The following is a 10,183-nucleotide window of genomic DNA, read 5'->3' as shown; positions in this document are numbered from 1 at the left end:
CAAACATCAAACAACTGTTCCTTTTAATCACCAATAGAATGGAGTAGCTAAAAGAATGAATAGGACAATATTAAATATGGTGCGCTCCATGATGTTTTTGAAGAATGTAAAATTGATGTTTTGGGTTGATGCAGTTCTATGTGCTGTATATGTAAAGAATAGATGTCCATCTAATGCTATTAGAAACAAGACTCCTTATGAAATGTGGTATGGGCACATTCCTTCGGTAAAGCATCTCAGGGTCTTTGGTTCCACATGTTATGCCTTGATACCAAAGGTACATAGAAACAAACTTGGTGCAAGGAGTCGTAAGTGTATCTTCCTGGGGTATCAAACACCTCCAAAGCATACCATCTCTATGATGAAGGAAATAAAAAGTTTGGTGTATCTAGAGATGTAATCTTTCTTGAATCATCCAAAGCTCACAATGTTGTTGAGTGGCAACTTCATCTCTTGGATAGATTCACAAATTCAAAATCATTTCAAGAATTTGATAGTCAGATTCCACATCTTGAAGGGGGTATTCCTATACTAGATCAACCTGTGGAATCTCCTTCTGAAGCACTCTCTCCCCCAGATGAAACTCCAACAACGGATGATACTTTAAGTGATGTGATTGACAGAATTGGGAGACTCAATCTTGATTCAATCCCAACTCAATAAACTGAGAAGCCTGGACCATCTCAGAAATGTCCCCCAAAGTGGCTAACAAAGACACTTGAAAGTGTTCATCTTGATGAGGTTGGAAAGACAAGAACTAGAAATTCAACCTGGTAATTCACCTATTGATATGGTTGTTTCTTATGATTGTGAATTGAATTTGTCTATAGATTTTGAACCAACTTCCTTCAAAGAATCTGCTTCTCATGATGAATGAAAAGAAGAGATGCAAAAGGAATATGATGCCTTGATAAAGAATGGCACTTGGAAGCTGGTTGATCCTCCATTGGGAACCAAACCAATTGGCTGCAAGTGGGTCTACAAGAACAAGTATAGAGATGATGGCTCACTTGACAAGCACAAATCCATGCTTGTGGAAAAAGGTTTTTCACAAAAGGGAGGGGTTGATTATGAAGAGACTTTTGCCCCCACAACAAAATGGGCTACCATCTAGACACTCTTTGCCATAGCAGCTAAGAACGGTTGGAAAGTCCATCAAATGGATGTAAAAACTTCTTTCTTGAATGGAGATATAAAAGAGAATGTTTTTATGTCCCAACACAAAGGATTTGTTGTGAAAGGACATGAATATAAAGTATGCAAACTTGTGAAATCCTTGTATGGCCTCAAACAAGCACCACAAGCCTGGTATGAAAAACTAATTTAGCATCTTCTGAAGCTCAATTTTAAACATTATGATCTTGCTAATGCAACTTTGTTTGTCAAGAAAGTTGGAAAAATAGTTGTATATTTTGTGGTATATGTAGATTATCTTTTGATGAGAGGGAACAATGAGAGCTACATTGCATCCATAAACAAGGAATTGAGGAAAGGTTTTGAAATGACTGATTTGGGCTATGTTCATTACTATCTTGGTATTGAAGTAACTCAACATCCGAAGTCCATATTCTTTTGTCAAAAGAAGTACATTGGAGATCTATTGAATAGGTTTGGCATGGTTGAATGCAATCCTCTAACTACTCCAAAGGAAAAAAACTTAAAGCTCACATCCATTGAAGGAAAATAATTTGAGGATGCAACAAAGTATAGACAACTTGTAGGAAGTCTCAACTACTTGGCTACTACCAGACCAGGCATTTCATTTTTTGTTGGAATCCTCTCCAGGTTTATGAAAAAACCTTGTGAGGGACATTGATGTGCTATAAAAAGTGTTCTAAAGTACTTGAACAAACCTTGGGACTTTGGACTCAAGTATGCACAGGTGGGCGACTCCAGATTGATTGGATACTCTGATTCAAACTTCGATGGAGATAAAGAAACTAGGGTATCTACTTCTAGTTATGATATGAGTCTTGGATAAGGAGTTGTCTCTGGGAGATCACGCAAATAATCACTTTCAGAAGTTTCCAAAACAGAGGCAGAATATGTGGTAGCAGGTGAGGCAACAAAAGAAATTGTGTGGATCAGGAAAATTCTAGAATATTTGCAAGTAAAACAGGTACATTCGACTCCAGTCATGATTGACAATACCTTAGCAATAAAGTTGGTAAAGAACCCAAAGTTCCATGATCGAATGAAGCACATCAATACAAAATATCATCTGATTCGACATCATGTTGAGGCCAAAACAATCCATCTTCGCCATTGTTCCACTTATGAGAATATTGCAAACATCTTCACCAAATCACTTGGAAGAGAAAAGTTGGAAAGATTTAGAATGATACTTGAACTCACCAACATCCCTTTAGACTAAAGGGGGGAATGTTGACACCTAATCATAGGGATTGGGTGAACAACTGTAAAATTATAGTGTAAATAAATAATAAGAGAAAATGGAGGGTCATCGGGAGATGAAACTAAACAATCACTCCCTCATGTATATAACTATGAACAACCTAAATGAATAATATAATCTCATTTGAGGAGTTACCTCTTGGCCTGACACTATCCATTAGAGTTCATAGGTTAAATTTTATTCAAAAATATTAAAATAATCATTTTATTAAAAATATAATATTTTAAAATATCAAAATAAAAATCTGTTGAAATAAGAGGGAAAAATAATTTATTTTTATTTCACATACATAAATGAATTTAAATTTTTAATTTATAAAATATTTATTAAAATAAATAAATTCAAAAAATGATATCCAAATATTTGATTAATTTGGATTAAATATTTAGATTTATATTCACCAAATTAATTTAATTTAATTAAATGGGAATTAATTAATTTATTATAAAATTGATATACTATATTATAATTTATTTTAACTTTTAATCATGAAATATTTATTAAGATTAAATAAATTAAAAAGACAGATTTATATAAATATTAGATAAATTTAAGTTAAATATATTTATTTGAGTTCATATATTTTCATCAAATTAACTTAATGTAAGAGTTGCTTTTAAATTATAGAATAATTAAAAGTAATGTTTTGAATTATTTTTATTTTATCATTATTAAACAAAAGGGCATGAATTAGTGTAGATTGTCTAAATTAAAACGAAAAAAATTAATATTTTGTGCAGTGATTTATATTAACTTCGAAAACTAGAGATTACATGAAGGATTACAATGTCATATTGATCTATTATAGGGGAGATTAGACTATAACAAAAAATGTACCCTTCCAAGGGACAAGAGAGACAACTAGAAATATACACAAATGTCATCAAACAAGCCTAAATCAAGATAGTAGCATATGTGGCCTTGCACAAAATCAACTACAAAACTGGAACCATCAACAAGAACCATAACACAGTCATGTAAGGGGATCATAATCAGATCCTTCCATTGGGATAAGAGTTTTTGGATTTGCAAGAGGTCTATGAGTTGTCGGTGGGATGCCAAGATGTTGTTCTATCCTCACCAACTTGTAGTCCATATTCTCCATCCTGCTATCAAAATATTTCTAGTGTCCATGCATGTGATCCAAGTATTGTAGCATATCCTTCTGAGACTCATGGAAATCCAATAGAATACGTCCCAATAGGAGCTTCTTCTTTCAATACAAGTCTATTATCTACATATATTGATTAAATATTCCTCTCATATGCCTCGTATTAGGGATCCATTATATCCATTCTACCAACATTTTAGTATCTAAGAGGGAAGTTTTGTTGGAAGAGGCTTCCCCTCTAGACCAATTCATTTCCTCCTTCACATGAATAGGGATTTGATCCCTATATTTGGATGCAAAACCTTAAATTCAGTGATGTAGAATAATATTTCCTCTATGGGAACATTCCTCATAATAATCCTCTCCCTTTACACATGACCTTTGTCTAGGCATGGAGAGGGAAACACCTAGAGCCTAGATTATGGAACACAACTTGATTTAGTAAAAAGATCCTCTTTGACATAGATCCACTTCACCTTAAAGCAGCCAAAATCTCTAAGGTAAATAACCTGAAATGCCACTAATGTGGCTCCCTTTTCAACTCAACAAACACCCCTTGTCATAACTTTAAGACTCCACCGTTTCTAACTACACTCTTCAATGCAACCACAAGTTCACAAAACTACTAGTTAAACAAAGTTGACACCAAAGGAAAGATTTGAAACAAAGGTTAAAACCACCACCCAACCCACGTTGACAAGTGAGAGTTAGTGGACCAACGAAAACCCGAGTCTCATAATAACATATAACACCATATATGAATGATACTCTCAAACTATAGGCACTGGACTTGAGTCTTCATTATATTCACTGCACCGATAGGAAAACACCACCCCCTGAGATTAAAAGAACCCCAAAAACTTTTGGATAGATACAACAATGATCATCCCTATAACAAATAAACCTCATAAAAGTAACATAGAGTCAACGATTCTGCAGCCTCCATGAGCCTCTCCAATTACAAACCACTAGAAGATGTACAGTGAATATTAAAATACCAACAACCAGTAGAGTCTAGGTAATAGGGAATGAGGTGCCCAAAATAACTTCTAAATAAAATAGACATAATATATAACTAGAAGGAGGACTCCAAGAACAGGGATACTTATTACATGAAGTGAAAATAGTGAGGCTCTACCATAATTTCCTAAGTCGAACAACAAAAATCAGAATTATTTCCAACTTCGCCATCTCAGAGCTTGGTATTCTACTCCTTAAGAATTTATTGAGGTGATTCCTAAACTCAATTCTCCAGTTAGAAATGGAACATGTGAAAACAACAATCCTCAACTCATGACACTTGCATTTATCCCATGGACAAAAACATAGTGCAACGAGACCCTTCACTCTAAAAGAATTTACCTGGCTACTCGCCTTACTGCCCCTTTTATCCTCATACCTAAATTCCATCTGCAATTATGAGACATGAATCTAGACTATATTCCTCTCATTATGGACTATTGATACAGACAAGTGAATCAACACAAGCATGTTGGTAATTATGGCCACCCAATGTGTTTCACGTTTAATGTTGTGCACCTCATTCCCCCAATGTATTCTCATCTATCTTCTTGGAGGGAGTGTGAATACCCTTTGCATATTGATTGCACTTGTTGGGGGTGTGTTGCAATCTCCGCCAACCTACTATTATTTTGGGGTGGTGGTAACCTGCACTCCCCTCTTTACCTCGATAGTCACCCCATCGAGGGTAAATTGTGCCAAAATTAACATACTTAATTAAAATGCTTATGAAAATTTAAATAACAACTAAATAAATTTTGAATGATTATGATTAAATAACTACAAAATCAAAATTGTTGATTTGTAAAAAATAAAAATAAACTACAACAAATATCAATATAATGATTCAAAAAAACATTAAAAATAAAGAATAAAGATTTAATATTTCATTGGTTTTTGTTAAATTAGATTGTTAATGAACAATTACTGGGAAATTATAAAGACAAAATAATACACTTGAATCTTAGTAAAAGTTGAAACTTTTTTTTTGAATATAAATTTAATAGTATTTTTTATTAGTTTTCCCTTATTCTTTGAATTGTGAGAGTTTTTCTACTCTTAAATTTTGATGTGTAATATTAGATATAAAGTCGTTTTTTATTGGAAAGAAAGACAAAAGAATTATAATAGAAATAATACTGTAGGTAAGGCAACTAAAGAATGAAAACCAATGAACATAAAGAAATTCAGATTAGATAAATTACTTCTCGAAGATCTTATACACATTCATTATCTCATTCCTTAAAAGTTGAACAATGTTTTTATATTATTTAGGTTAGTGCTAACTGATGCTTCTCTCTAGTGATCCTAGCTGTAATGGAAGTCCAAAAGAAAAGTTGACAAGGAAGAATTATTAGAGGTACTGTTACAGATCCATTTGGGCACATCAACCCCAACCTACAGATCAGTATTATTAGGGACCATCAAACCCTAATTCAGTTGTTACATGCATAAAGAAGTCAACTATCAGAATGCCTAGCTTCCCAAGAAGTTTCACGACCAAAATCATCCAAAAACTGCCTCTAAAAAGATCAGCGCAGGTAGGCCTTCAATAGGGTGCGCTGCAATGAAAACCATACACTGATAGGGTGCTATGCAGTGCACTTGGTCCCTCTTTGGCCTGCGTTGGGTGAATTTGAGCAAATTTCCATGAGGGTTTGAAAGATTCCTTATCCATTGGATGCCTCTAGAAGTTTCTCAAGGCTATATACTCCTTTGAGCTCATATTTGGATGAGGAAAGGAGTTAAGGAACATCAATTCCTTATCCCTTCCTCCATGGAACTAAATTCTATGTTTGGGAGGGCATTCATTATCATCATTTATGGAATAACTTCCTTCATTCACCTATAAAAAGACCACTCATCTAAGTGATCAGGGGTTGGAAATTATTGAATTATAGGGAGATGCTGTTAGTATGAGACTTGAGTTGATTTCAAGTATTGTAATGATGTCAAAATGTCTTGCTTGTTATGAGGAGAGGATGGGATTGAACTGGAGGAGTGATGCTGAATCGAGCAATGGGTTGTAACTCTTCCTTTTACTAATAAAGTGTTCAAAGCTTTTTCCATGTGCTTGTGTTATTCATTTATGCTTTCATATGTGTATCATGTACTTGATTCCATGCTATGTTTAATCAGTAGATCATTATCATATGCTTTGATTGGTTGTTGTCTTCTGTCTGTGTGTAGGTACTCTTAAAGCGGATTAAGTACGGAGAGGAGAGACAGAGTTGATCAAGTGAGATAAGGAGAAAGAGAAAGCTAAAGGTACGCTTCTTTGCCTCTTATTTTATATATTGGTCATAGGAAAAGTAGAGAATTCTTTGCACTATTGTTCTAGACTTAGCTACTAGTCTAGGGGTTTAAGCATTTATCCATAGACACTAAAACTTCCCAAAACAAATTGGCAACCATACTGGGGAAGATCACCTTTCCTAGTAGCTTATACACCTCCTTAGACACCTTGACATACTTTACTTGTTGTATTTCAACCTTTTACATTGAATTTTGGTCAAATTTTGAGGTTACATGACTCTTGAGTGGCCTCCCAGGAATCAATGCAGGCTAGCCTTAGAGATAGTGTTCTATAGCACATTCAAGACTTCTTTGACCTGTATTGATTAACTTTGAAATATTTCAATCATCACAGTTGGGCCCTCTTTGACCTGCGTTGATTAGTGCAGATAGGCCCTCTTTTACCTGTGTTGATCAATCTTGAAATCATTGAAATCAGCGCATGCTCTAGTGAGAGACAGTGCTCTGTAATGCAGTTAGCCCCTCTTTGGCCTGTGCTGATCAACCGTAGGTAAAATTCCCACCTTTGGATTGAGTTTTGCCAAAATTCTTCTGATTGCTTGCTTGTTGAATGTCAATGATGTCATGTCTCAGAAAATAGGTTTTCATCTCCTTAGCCAACCATACTTTGATTGGATTGATTAATGTTTCTTTAATGTTTTCTTTGTCATTATCAGTCTATAGTCAAAGTTAGCTTTTGGTCAATTGATCTTTGTTGAAAGAAAGTTTCGTAAAGTCATCTTTTCCTTCGAAAATTGAATTGTCATAAATTCTTCATTCATAAAAGATTGATTGACTGATGTGTGCATATGATTAATCTTTGCTTGAAAGAAAGTATCGTAAAGTCATATTTTCCTTCAAAAATTGAATTGTCATAAAGTCTTCATTCATAAAAGATCGATTGATTTATATGTGCATATGGTTTGTATTTTTGTCGAAATTGTCATAATTCCTCATTTCTTTGAAATCGAAAGTGTCGTAAATTCTTCATTTCCTTGAAAAGAAATTGTCGCAAAATCGTCATTTTTATGAAAAGAGATTTTTTATCGCTTGTGCATTATTTTTCCTTTTTATTCATTCACATTAAGGGAAATCAAAAAGAAAAACTTGCATCATTCATATTGTATTTTTTGAATTCTTGAAGGGAATAGCTAGGGAAATTGCGTTAGTTGTGCTCTTTGCTCTTTGTCAAAGATCTGATTTCTCTATCCCTACTAGCTAAGGATTTTCATCATTAAATTGAATGGAAAGAATGCTTATCATAATAGTTTCATTTTAGGAATTGAAAACATACATCACATGGTGAATTCTAAATAATATCAACTTAAAATTTATTTGAATTTACCTAATGGAGCATTGTCACCTAACGAAAAACATTTAGAGGTCTAGGTTAGAGATGTGCTCCAATGTCATAAAACAAAGAAGCTGTTGCTAACTTGTCTACAATACATCCTGAGTGTGATACCTCATTCCACATATGTGAGTATATCATAGCTCATCCATGCACCTACGAGTGTATAGGGTGGTGTTACAATACGTCAAGTATATGGGAATGCTCTCACTATGCAGTTTTGAATTAGATAGTGCTTATACAGACTGGGTCTCCACGTAACTTTGGGTATATATGGGAGAACAACTCTAGGTTGCTATCCATCCTTAAGTGACCGAGTCAACCACCTTGTACACTGTGATACACTAAACACAACATTCAGGGAAATTTCCTGCCCATACTCCTTGGTTAGCCATGAGGTAATTTGCAATTCACAGTTGCTTGGTAAAGCTTTTGCCTAGATTATCCCTCTTTTGTTTTGTTATGTTACTTTGATTAAAATAAATTAATTGACCGCAGATAACATACTCCTTGCTCACTCCTTAGTTGATATTAGGTTGAAACATATGGTGACACATCCAGAATACACCAATCAAGGAATTCCTTTTGATGGGAATCCTAGTCCTTTTCCTCCTTTCAGAAATATTGGTGCTCCCTATATGGCTACATTGTCCCTTCCAGGATTTACCATTAGCTTGCCAGTATGGTTGTTTTCAATCTCCCTTGTTCAAACTATCGTGATTTCTCTGCAATTGAGTACACCTCCAACTAGACAAAATCAACCTCTAGTTGATCCTAAAGTTGACCCTTTGCCTTCTTCCTTGGTTGTTTCTTCCTCCCCTTCATCCTCTTTGCCTGGTGAAAGTATTGGTACTAGTAATTAGGTGGCTAAGAAGAAGAAGAAAGGGAAGAAGAAGAAGAAGAAGCAAATTCAGCAAAGGGGCAACCAAGCAACCATTGCTTTGAATGCAACATTTGATGAGAAATCATACATAAAGCCTCACAAAGTTTGATATCCATGAAAACTTTGTGCGAGAGATCATATTCTTTGAAATTTTCCTGATATTCCTCAGATCTTAGAAGAATGGTCTTCTCGTTCGTATCATCCTATGTCATCAACTTCTGAAGATCCTGTTGGTGACATATCATCAACTAGTGGTAGTAAATTTCATGGAAAGAAGGGTAAAGTTAAGTTTCCCTATACGTTATGTGAAGAGCATCACCCCATTCACTTTTGTCCCTATCCAAACGAATCCAAAAAAGTGTTGGATAACTGTCCTGCTTCACCGCAGTGACTTCCATCTGGTTACAGGAAACTCTTCCTAAATCCTTCACTAGTTGATGAATTGAATGACCAAAATCAATCGTCAGTCAAACCCACTCTCTCTAAAAGTGAATCCTATGTGTCTATACCCAACCCAAATCAACAAGTTGAGGTAACAATTGACCTGATTTCACCTTTAGTAAATCATACCTTTCCCGAAGAGAGTGAATATGATACCACTCAAATTCCTTTTATTTCTTCAGATTCAAATGAGCTCGAGGGAAGTCCTCCCTTTCCATCAAGACAAGAGGAAAATCATCCCACTCTCCTAACTCAAGGAGTTAATTCTCCCGTTTCTATGGTACTCCCTCCAAGTAGTCTAGTCACTTCCTTTGATTGGAATCGACTGGCAGGATTCCGCCTTCCTTCCTATGTGTCTTTCCAGATCATAGTACAAGTTTGTAATATGATTGTATCTGGCACTATTATAGATGAAGGTGAATCAGTGGGCATCCTTTCCTCAACTTCTTGGAAAGCGCTCGGTTCACCGCTACTTGTGCCAGTTACCCAGAATCTGTTGGCTTTTAATAGAGGAACCAGTCAACCATTAGGGATCCTCCATTGATTACCCATCACTTTGGGAGGAAAAGTCATTTATCTGAATGTGATGGTAGTCCCAGGCCCTTTAGATTACAATTTGCTTCTAAGACATGACTACGTTTATGACATGGGAGCTATTGTTTAAAC

Source organism: Pinus tabuliformis, chromosome 9 (assembly GCF_031772625.1).
Source record: "Pinus tabuliformis cultivar Carrire ecotype Pingquan chromosome 9, CPIR1, whole genome shotgun sequence".
In the NCBI taxonomy this organism is placed as follows: Eukaryota; Viridiplantae; Streptophyta; class Pinopsida; order Pinales; family Pinaceae; genus Pinus; species Pinus tabuliformis.
The sequence above is the reverse complement of the archived record's forward strand: the minus strand, read 5'-3'. Positions refer to the sequence as shown.